The sequence below is a fragment of the Capricornis sumatraensis genome, chromosome 20, assembly GCF_032405125.1.
Source record: "Capricornis sumatraensis isolate serow.1 chromosome 20, serow.2, whole genome shotgun sequence".
Taxonomy (NCBI): Eukaryota; Metazoa; Chordata; class Mammalia; order Artiodactyla; family Bovidae; genus Capricornis; species Capricornis sumatraensis.
In genome coordinates this window covers 38,942,263-38,954,581 of record NC_091088.1, presented here as the reverse complement: position 1 = coordinate 38,954,581, position 12,319 = coordinate 38,942,263, and positions in this window count along the sequence as shown.

The following is a 12,319-nucleotide window of genomic DNA, read 5'->3' as shown; positions in this document are numbered from 1 at the left end:
GAGTAACGCATCAATGGGATTTATTCCAGCAAGTCAAGATTGATTGATTTAGGCATGTTAAACCAATGTAACTTAACCCATTAGCAAGATAAAGAAGAAAAATTACATGACTGCCTTAATAGATGCAGAAAAAGCATTTGACAAAATTCAGTTCCCATGAATGATCATGGAAGAGGGGTAAAAAAAAAAAAAAGACCTCAGCAATCTAGTAATAGAAAGAAATTTTTTCAAGCTAATAAGAGACATCCATGATAAACCTATAACGAACATTATAGTTTAGGGAGAAATACTGAATGTGTTCTACTTGAGACTGGAGACAAGACAGGGTTTCTATTCACACCACTTCTGTTCAACATTGTGCTGCATATTTTAGCCAGTGCACTAAAGCAAGAAAAAGAGGTGTACATTAGAAAGAAAAATCTTTACGCACAGATGACATGATTTATTTTACAAAGAAAATCCTAAGACATTTTAAAAAGGGAAAAAAAAACCCTATTAAAATTAATGTCCACGTAGCAAGGTCACAGAATGCAAATCAACATAGAGGAATCAGTTCTATTTCTATTGATGGGATTGGCGTCCAGTTTCTAAAATGATTTTCAGTGACCCCTTGCTTCCCACTATTTACTCCTTGTCTAGTCGGCTCAGGCGGTAAAGAATCTGTCTGCAATGCAGGAGATCCAGGTTTGATCCCTGGGTTGGGAAGATCCCCTGGAGGAGGACTTGGCAACCCACTCCAGTATTCTTGCCTGGAGAATCCCCACGGACAGAGGAACCTGGCGGGCTGCAGTCCATGGGTTTGCAAAGAGTTGGACCTGACTGAGCGACTAAGCACAGCACACAGTCTCTGCAGACACTGAATCGGGGCTGCCTTAAGTGACTGATAGGATAAGGCAAAAATGACAATGTGTAGTTTCTGAGGCTGGTTGCAAAAGGCATTGCAGCTTTTGCCCTGGTCTTTCGGATCACTCTCTGTGGAGGAAGCCAGCTACCCTGATACGAAGACGGCCAAGCAACCCCACAGAGAGGCCCACACAAGGGGAGTGATCAGCATCAAACCACCAGGTATGTGAGGAGCTTATGTGTGATGGGCTCACCTAGCTAGGGTCAAGCCTTCAGACGACTGCAGCCTGATTTTACTTTTTCCTGAAAACTTAGGAGAGACTCTTGAGTTGAAACTTCCCATCTAATCAGTTCTAAATCTCTGACTAACAGAAACTATGAGGGGAAATAAAGGATGACTGATTTTTTGAGCCCTGTTGGAAGGTGTATTGTATAGCAACCGATAATGAATATAGAGATTAGAACATGAAATATAAAGTAATACCATCTATAACATCAAGAAAGTATTTGAGGATATAACTTTATATGTCAGGTTTTATGCTATAAACTACAAAACATTGTTTGGGGCGGGGGGAAGACCTAAGTAAAAGACTTACCATGTTCATGGATTGGAAGATTCAGCACTGTAAGACGTCTTCCCCTCCTCATTGTTCTATAAAATTAATGTTTTAAATTCCAACAAGCCTATTTGTACTAATTGATTAGTGGATTCTAAAATTTGTATGTAAATACAAAGGAGCCAAAACTATCTTGGATAAAGAAGACAGAAGACTTACAGTATCTGAATTTTAAGACTTAAAAGAATTCAGTAATGAAGAGTGTTATTGTATGATGAGGACAGACAGATCAATCAAGTGTTACCAAATGGAGAATCTGTAAATAAATTCATACATACAGATGTCAAGGCAAGTCACTGGGGAAAGGAAGGTCTTCAAGAAATAGTATTGGAAGATGTTTCTAACAACTTTTTTTTAAGATTTTTTTTTTCTTTGAAGTGAACCATTTCCAAAGTCTTTACTGAACTTGTTACAACATTGCTTCTGTTGTTTATGTTCTGATTTGCCAGATGTGATTCATGTGGAACATTAACTCCCCAACCAGGGATCAAACCTGCACCCCTGCATTAGAAAGTGAAATGTTAACCAATGGGGTCCCAGGGAAGTCCCTGTAACAACTCTTAAAACAAACAAAAGAAACAGTGTTAGATCAGTTATTTACTAGATGCCTTCAGAGGACTGCAGCCCGATTTTACTTTTTCCTGCAAACTTAGGAGAGACTCTTGAGTTGAAAAAAAAAATGAGGACTTATAGGTGTTGAGACTAGTTGCTATGATAGGAGTAATCAGTAGGATTAAGGTTGTTAATGTGAAGGAAAATTCAATCCTTACTCATACCATTCATAAAAGTTAATATGAGATGGATAGTATACCTAGCATACCAGCTAAAACTAGGTAACTTCTAGAAGAAATGTAAAATAATATCTTCATGCTTTAAATGGGATGAAAATTTCTTAGCTGGGACTCAAATAGCACTCATCATAAAAGGGAAAAAAAATAAACTTTAGTAAAATTAAAATCATCTGCTCTTGAATAAAAGTAAAAATATATATATATCAGACTAGTAGACACATTTGCAATGGAAGCATTTTATCTAGGATATACAAGAATTCATGCAGTTCATTTTAAAACAATAGCCCATTAAGAAAATGGACAAATGATTTGTAAAATAACACACACATAGCCAATAAGTATATGAGACGATGTATCACACAATTAGCCATTAGAGAAGTACAAATCAAAACCACTGGGAGATATCACTTTGTAGACAGACATCAGAACAGCTAAAAATAAAAAGAGTGACGGTACCAGGGGGTTGGTAAGGATGGGGGGCATCTTGCAATTTGATGGGAATACAAAATAGTTCAGCTGTGTTGAGAAATAATTTGGTAGATGCTTATAAAGATACAGCTACTCTGTGACTCAGAAGTCTCACTCTTCTTTAGCCAAGTGAAATGAACGCATGATTATTTCCACAACAACTGTACAAGAATACTCATAGCTTTACTTGTTATTGCCCAAACTGGTATCAACCCCAGTGTCCACCGACAAGGAAATGGATTAACTGTGATACATTCTTTTAATAAAATACTCTTTGGCTATAAAACAGAACCCATTTTTATTGCACACTACAGCAGAGACAACTTAAAATCATTCTTCTGGGAGAAAGAAGTCAGACAGAAAATCATACTGTATGATTCTATTTAAATAAAGCTCTAGAACAAGCAGAACTCACCTGGTGATGACAGAAATCAGTGTTTGCCCCTGCAAGGGAGGTGGGGTAAATACTGGCTCGAAGGGGCAGAGGGGAGCCACGCTGGGTGATGGGGAAATGTTCTGTATTTTAATTGGGACACTAGTTACAGGAGTGATCTGTTTGCAAAACTCAAATTAGCTGCACCCTTAAAAAACAAAACAAAACAACTGTTGTATGTAAATAGTTCAGTTAGAAAAAGCAAACACCAAAACACTTTTATTCTCGGGGTCAGGTTGGCTAAGTGAGAAGCTGGGACATTCCTGATTTGGGGTTTTTCAACCTGGAAGTCTCCATTCGGAATCATGACTGTTCTTTTCTGCCCACAGTCCCCAAAGACACCCTCCGCTTGGGAAGGGGTGACCTCTGGCTTGGCACGTCTCCTCAGCCCTCCCTCTGACCCGCAGGGCTCCCGGCCTGCCCACCCTTTTCTCCACTTCTGACTCCATCCCGGACTCACAGATAAAAAGCCTCCCAGCTGGAACAATTTTCTTCCTTCTGCCCCTGAGCTCTTGCAAATTTCAGGTTGATTTGTCTCTAGGGAACAATCTCCACTTAAAGTCACAGCCACCAAGAGGCTTCTCTAATATCAAAAGCATTCGTGGAGCTGAAAGCCATGTTTTCCTTTCCAGGCTAACTTGCCTGCAATCACCAAGCCTGCCTCGTCCTGTTGCACTTTTTTAGCGAGTGCAGGCAAATGGGGCCCACTTTCCCTAAAAACTTCTCTTCCTGACAGGTGATCCTGAACCTCATTTGTCATCCTGAGTTGTTGCTATCCAACAGAGACAGAAAGGCAGGCTCTGGCTTCCTGAGTCCCCATCAGCCGTTCTGGGGCACAGGGACATCTCATGGGACCACCAACCCCTTTGGCAGACAGCATCATCTCCCTTCCCAGCACACCTGCGTATGAGCCTTTCCCCCTTCACAAACCATCAGTCATGATATTTTCTCCCGGGCCAACACCTGCCTTATTAGGGATGTGCTCCACTCAGCGAGCAGAGCCCAGGCCTCCAGCCTGCCACAGGGCTGGCTGAACCCAAGAAATGATAGAAAGTCAGTTCAGAACATCAAAACTGAATTGCAGAGATTTGCAGACACATGTGTCCTTGAGGGAGGTGTTAGGATCCAGGGATATTTTCAGAGTCACCTGACTGGATGTGATTTTGGGTCTTCGTTAGTCCTTGTTCAATGGCATAATCCAAACTTCCTCCATCTTGGCATGTGTGGTTTGCATTTTGGGGAGCTCCCTCTGCACTCACACAGGGCTCAGGGAGTTTGGAACTCAGATAACAAAAGTTCTTAGAAGGTCCACCTGCATTCTTTGGGTCAGCTCACTGCAGATCAGCGAAGAAGGGCAGGGATTCCTGGCTGCCTGCATCTAAGGCAATAGATGGTAAGGACAGGAAATGCTGCCTGGAGTTTGCACACAGGGGGAGAACACTGAGCCTGGAGGGGCAGGGGGTTGAAAAACATCTTGCTGTAATGAGAGAAACAGTCATGCAGACTGTCTTCCCAGACATACTGCTACCAGGAAGCCTGGAGATGTTCTGGGAACCTGATTTCCTTGAGCTTTTCCCAGGCTGGAGGCTCCAGGGGGTCCAGACTGAGGCCATGGGAAGGCATTAAACTGTGTGACTCGGGCATAAAGAACACACATTTCTAGTTCAGACCCCACAGCTAGGCTCCAAATGCTGATCAGGAGTCCTTCCTTCCAGGGCTGTTGACCAGCACATGTCCAGATCTGTCTGCTACGTGCCCTCCTCATGTGACTTCAGTGGTCTTCCCTGCTCACAAAGGCCTGGCTCCTGGAGGCTGACTGTGACTGGAGAGGGGGACAGAAAGGCAGTTGAGACCAGCACAGGTTTAGAAAATGAAGCTGGAAGATATAGTGGGCAGCCGCTGGGCAATACAAAGCAGAATCAAAAATAAAACCCAGGCTTAGGGGTGAGACAGTTGTGTACTTGAATCCCAGCTCTGCCATCGGCCAGCTGGTTGGTTTTGGGAAAAAAACACCGACGTCTCTAAGTCTATTGTTTCTTTCTCTGTGAACTGGGGAAAATATATGGTATCTGGTGGCTGTGTGAATCCAGGTAGGTAATAGATATAATCAAGTGCTCAGCGCTGGGCATAGCACATAGTAGCATGAGTAAGTGGTTGTCTTGGCTTACCAAGTTTAAGTTTGACTCATTACTCCAGAGTTTGAGACCAAATTTCTGTCGTTTCATAGCTACGCTGCCTTGGGCTACTAAGACAGAATCTTTTAAAAGACTTCATTGTCCTTACTTGGACAAAGAAAGTGATGTCCAACTCATCAAATTGTTGAGCACCTCCGAGCAGCTCTTCCCAATCCCCTGCTGCTTGAAGTACTGCTCTCAGACTTTAAAGTGCTTTTGCTAAGGCATGGCTCATGATCAGCATGTCTGTGATGGGGTCTGAGAGTCTGAATTTGTAACTCACATCCAGGTTACGCTGATGCTGCTGGGCCATGGACCACACTTTGAATAGCAAGGATATAAAGTTAATCATTCTGAGAAGGAGAGAGGGTGTGTGTGTGTGTGTGCCTTTACACACGTGCATGTGAGTGTATACGTGTGTGCCTTTACACACGTGCATGAGTGTATACGTGTGTGTGCCTTTACATATGTGCATGTGAGTGTATACGTGTGTGCCTTTACATGTGTGCATGTGAGTGTATACATGTGTGTGCCTTTACACATGTGCATGTGAGTGTATACATGTGTGTGCCTTTACACACGTGCATGTGTGTATATGTGTGTGCGCCTTTACACACGTGCATGTGAGTGTATACATGTGTGTGCATTTACACACGTGCATGTGAGTGTATACGTGTGTGTGTGCATTTACACATGTGCATGTGAGTGTATATGTGTGTGTGTGCCTTTGTCTCCTATGTACAGGGCAGGGACCAGGCTGGACTGTCTTCTCTCCATTCCTCACAGATGGGTCCACCACTGTCAAGACAACTTTCACAGGCAGGAGGCTCCAGCTCAGGCTTTGAGACTTTGAATGAAGTCCCCCACAGTGACCTGGAGTGGAGAAGCCCAGCTCCATCTGTTGGGCAGCCCCATGATTCCATCTTGGATCTCCTCCGTGTCCCTTCACCCCCAGAGTCCAGTGTCCCTAGGTTGCCTTGCCCATACACATAACTCTCTATTCACCACCCTTCAATGGACATGAGTTTGAGCAAACTCTGGAAGATAGTGAAGGACAGGGCAGCCTGACATGCTGCAGTTCATGGGGTCGCAAAGAGTGGGACATGACTTAGCTACTGAACAACAACAATCCCACCCCATGTTGGCTTCTAGAACTCTCTCCTAGTCTTTGTGCCCAGGATCCAGTGTCCCTCCATCTGATGCTGCTATCTTCTGCTCATGGACCATGGGCTGCCCTCCTGGGTGGGGAACATACACTGAGTCCATACATCCGTGGACATAACTAACCCTAATCTATCTTCTGGCTCAGGACTGACCTTTCCTCTGTCAGAGACCTCAGAGCCAGAAAGCCAGTTTAGCCCTTGTTGCCTGTGGAAGCTGAGTCTGACCCTGTGATAGACCCCAGCACCCTCACCTCTGACCGCTTTCAGGCCTGCAGGATTCCCCTCCAGAGTGACCCCCTGCCATGCCCCAGGATGTGAAGCAATAAACCATAGAGTCACCCAGCTGCTGACAAAATGACTGAAGAGCTGGTTCCTTTCCAGGAAGAGAGGAAGAATGAAAAGAAAAGCTCCTTTGGACGCTTAGCGGTGTCTGAGGTAGTGAGGGGCGGGTGAGGCAGAGGGCATCCTGTAAGTCAGAGAGCTTCAAATCCCGTGCCTGTCTGCGGCTCCTTCCACACACACACACCCATCACATGTGCACACACGTATTCTCACACACCTGCAGCATCCGTCATACATACTCACACATACATCCTCGTACACATGCCCTCACACCTACCCTCACCCGCGGCTGTCAGCCTCCGGCGCAGTCTGTTCACAGACTCGCCTCTTCTTAGAGCCGCCAGCACTCCTGTTGGTCTCTGCCTTCTGTCTCATTCTGCTCTCTCTGTCTCTTTCAGTCCTCCTTGCCTGTCTTTTCATGGCCTTTCCCTCTGTGCCCTTGACTCTGTGTCTCTGTCTCGCTCCTCTCTCCCTGTCCCCTCTTCCTGTTACCACTCTTTCTCTCCTGCCATGCCTTTTTCTGAGCTCTGTCTGCTCTCTGGGACTCACTCTCTCTCGTCCTATCTCCCATCATCTCTGAGCTTCTCCATCTGTCTCGCTCTCTTTCCCCAGTGTGTGGGTATATTTTGTCTCCTCATATACCTCAACCAGGCTGGACAATGAGAGCAGGGAATGGCCAGCTGTCTTCCTCATCAGAGCCTGACAATCTGGACTTAAGCCCTTTGAGTCAACCCAGCAGGCCCCTCTGCTTCCCGGCAGGAGAAGAGCTGGGAGGTCCTGCCCGAGTCATCCCATCCCCGCATCATCCAGTGGGCATGGGTCAGACACAGCCCAACAGTGATGCAGACGGCTAAGCGGGATGGACACACACATGTATCAGCTTCCAGATCTCATTGTAAACACACCCTCCCACCCTTTCTTCTGTCAGTTCTGAGGAGGATCATTTCCTCTGCCTTTACTGTCTGCCCTGAGGGAATTCTCTGAAGGGTTGACTCCTTTCTGATTTCTTCAACCCTTTTCAAATAATTTACAATAACTGTGAGTGATCTTTGTTAGAAGAGAAAAAAAGTCATGAAATAAATAATTAGTGTGTCAAACTTAGTCATCTTTGGACCCACTTTTCATGATTCTGTGATAGCTCCTGACTTTGCGAACTCAAAAACAAAAGAATGTTATGTGTCAATTATAGCTCAATAAGGGGCTTCCCTCATGGCTCAGCTGGTAAAGAATCCACCTGCAATGTGGGAGACCTGGGTTCGATCCCTGGGTTGGGAAGATCCCCTGGAGAAGGGAAAGGCTACCCACTCCAGTATTCTGGCCTGGAGAATTCCATGGACTGTACAGTCCATGGGGTTGCAAAGAGTTAGACACGACTAAGTGACTTTCATACACACACGTAGCTCAATAAAAAAAGAGAGAATGTTAGCATGCATGGGTGAGTGTAGGCTTATATGCTGAGGAAAGTCATTTTACACAGAAAGGGCCTCTGCTTCTCTTTTGAGCTTGGAAGGAGGAATTTCAGAGGTGATTGATATTTTTTAAGTATTTCACAACAAGAATGATAGATTAGGTGACTAGCACCTGCCCAAGCCATCATTTGGCTCCTCCCAGTTTCTCCAGAACTCACTTCATCTGCCTAGGTGGAGCTTTTAAGCGGTCCAAAAATGCCCAGTGAAACACCAAAACCCTTGAATTTTGCAGGTGACATCAAGAATATCAAAGATGCCCCATGTACAAGGAGACTCAAGTCATTTTACAAAAGCGTAACAATGCCTATAGCATTTGCTGACACTTTCTCTTATATCCTCCTTCATAGCATCACAAAAAACAAAATGCCCCGTCTAATTCCATCCGCGGGCCTCGGCTGTCTATTACATTATCCCACAATTAGCACAACAACGGGTGATCTGGGCGGGTGGAGTGATATTGCTGAGAATGACCTATTATTATCTGCAGATTACATTTTCCATGGAAATTAAATGAATTCTGTCAGAGCTCTGGGGCCGGGGAGAGAGGAAAATGCCTCATTGTTCAGTTCCACGAGCTGGAGGGACTGCACGTGGTGATAAAGAGACCTGTGTTTGTGCAAACAAGGCGTGGGCTTCCAGTTTGAAAGATGCATTTGCTACACCAAAGCTTGAAATAGGAAATGTGTGTGGGCAGAATCAATAGAGATGAAAGGGGGAGAAAACTAATTATTACTACTGCTGCATATGCGTAGTGGGGTATTTATATAACGTGTTAAACTTCTTCTGTTGGGAAAATGTTTGTCATATCAGTGAGAATGAAACTTTACCCTGAGAAGGGGTGTTCTAAGGCTTCATGCTTTTAGCTTAGTGTTGGGTTTTTTTTCCCCTTAAAAATTATCTTCTGCACTTTTCTCTTCTCTCCACTTGTCTTTCAGTGAACATTCTCCTTTTTCTCTGTAAGTGTGCCTTTTGTTTTTCTTTCTCAGGCATATGGCAGTTATTAGTATCAAGTAAAGAGCGACTTAGCAGCAGCAGCAAAGAGTGAAAGGAAAAATAGCCTTGGCCTGAAGCCACAGTGATCTGGGGAAACAATATTAAAGCTGAGAAATCTATAAAAGGTCAGAGACTCATAGAGACCTTAACTTGGACGGGAAAACATACCTTCAGCCAAGTGTTCTGAAATGTGGAAGAAGAAATGGGGTGACCTCCTTTTGGAAAAGGAGTTGAGTTCTGACTGATGAAGGTGTTTTCTCATCTGTAAAAGGAGAGGGACAGGTATGAATCAAGTCTCTCAAACTCTTCTACTTCTGATAGTCACACAAGGCTGATTAGTATCTTGACTCATCTATCCAGCAAATATCAACTGACTTACCATTAGCAAGCATTGGTGAAGACTGAATCTGGGAACAATACATACAACTAACGAGCTAACTCCTAAACAAGCCCTTTTTACCAAGCACCCAATAAAACTTTACCCCTTCCCCCTTTTTTTTTTCGTGCATGTCTCCTTTTAATTTTCTTTGTATTTTTATTTAATGTTTAGGGACTTCCTGGCGGGCCAGTGATTAAGACTTTGGCTTCCATTGCAGGGGGTGTGGGTTTGACCCCTAGCCTGGGAGCTAAGATCTCACATGCCACACAGCCAGAAAAAAAAAAGAACACCAAAATGTAAAACAGAAGCAGTATTGTAACAAATACTAAAAATGGACCACACCCAAAACAAAATCTTTTTAAAAAGTAATGCTTAATTGAGGTGATATTGATTTATAACCTTATGTTTTATGTTGATTTATAACATAAGTTCTATTCTGTACAGCAACATATGTGTACATATGTTAACTTCTGTGTATACAACATGCTTACCACCAAAAATTTTGTTTCTAGCTGTCAGTACCACAGGGAAAAGAATGAAACTAGACCACTATCTCATGTCATACACAAAAATCATCTCAAAATGGATTAAAGCCTTGAATGTTAAGACTGAAACCATAAAACCAGGAGAAAACATAGGCTGCATGCTTTTTTGACATTGGTCTTAGCAGCATCTTCCTGGATACATCTCCTCAGGGAAGGGTAACAAAAGCAAAAATAAACAAATGGGTCTTCATCAAGCTAAAAGCTTCTGCATAGCAAAGGAAACCATCAACAAAAGGAAACCTACTAAATTGGAGGAGATACTTGCAAATCATATATCCTATAAGGTGTTAATATCCAAAATATATAAAGAACTTGTACAGATCAACAATGATAAAACAACCCCTTCCCCTTTTTGAGGCACCTTTTTCTTGAGTAGGAAGACTCTTGCCATCTCTCCATGGCTATGCATCTTTGTGTCTCAAATAGGGACAGAAAGACCATGATTGTATACCCAATTCAATTCATCAGCACAAGGGTATAGCGGATCTGGAACAAGGTTGCAACTAAGCCATTTGAGTTGTTGGGGAGTGAGGATCCTCTATGTATGCTTTAATAATGACTAGTAAAAACCAGATTTTTGCACTCATTCTCTTAGTCAAGAGGTGCTGCAGACACACCGAGGAATTTCTGTTTTGTTTTGTTTTCCTTTTTGGATTTTTTGGGAACATAATGTATCATCAGCAATATAACACATATGGATTGGGAAGAGAAGAACATCTTTCCCCATCCACAGTGGAAATGATGCTGGTGTTGTGCATTCTGGCTATTAGGGGATGTGAATCTTTTCAGGAAATTGCTGAAATGCTGTATTAAATGCTCAAGGAAGAATAACACAATGGTATTTAAACTTATGTGAATCAGAATCACTTGTGGCGTATTAAGATCCTGGGTGCATGTGTGCTAAGTCGCTTCTGTCGTGTCTGACTCTTTGCAACTCTATGGACAGTAGCCTGCCAGACTCCTCTGTCCATAGGATTCTCCAGGCAAGAATACTGGAGTGGGTTGCCATGCCCTCCTTCCCAGCCCTGGGATGGAACCTGCATCTCCTGCATTGTAGGTGGATTCTTTACCCCTGAGCCAGGGAAGCCCAAGATTCTGAGTACCACCTTCTCATTCACCTGGTCTCATTCAGTTGGTCTGGGCTGGGGCCAGATAATCTGTGTGTGTGATCTTAAAGGTGGTCTTACAGGTATTCCTTGTCCAGGCTGAGAGAAACAGCCCTGATATAGGAGTGAAGTACTTGAATTCTGCCCATATTAGCCGAGTAACTGTATACAAGGCCCTACAACATTTAGAGTATGTCTGCTGAAATCCCAAGGAAGAGGATGGCCATGAAGATTGAAAGTTAATCTCTATTAGGGCTTCCCTGATGGTCCAGTGGTTAAGAATCTGCCTTGCAACATAGGGGACACCAGTTAGACCCCTGGTCTGGGAAGATCCCACATGCCACAGAGCAACTAAGCCTGCGAGCCGTAACTACTGAGCCCACAGTCCGCAAATACTGAGGCTCATGTGCCCTAGAACCTGTGCTCTGCAACAAGAGAAGTTACACAAGGAGAAACCCACGTGCCGTGACTAGCTAAGTCCCTGCTTGGCGCAACTAGAGAAAAGCCCGCACACAGCAATGAAGACTCAGCACAGCCAAAAATCAATAAAAATAAATACATAAATTGGCATATAAAAATTAAATAAAAATAAAATTAATCTATATAAAGCAATTATGCCAGTCTCAGTTGACATTTTGTGCTTATTAATACCAATTCATTACCTTTATCCTGTGAGAAGGGTAAGAGGTTCTGGGGTGTAAATGGCACCCATTGACAGTTCCCAGGCATATCACAGAATGGTAGAAATGGATGGAAGGAGTCCAGAGTCGCAAATCGAATAAGGCCGTGAGGCTAAGGCATGGAATTGGAAACAAGGCATTTAGCTTAGAAAAGCTGAGGAAGAGGATCATGCTGATAGGAGATGGTGCAGAGAAATTCCAAAAGCAAAACACTGTAGAGGCCTTCATGACATCCCAGTGTGATCTGGAGCTGGCCTGTCAGGCTCATTTAAAAAGGTCAGAAGAGGGTAACCACAAGTTTTATGGTAACTGCAAA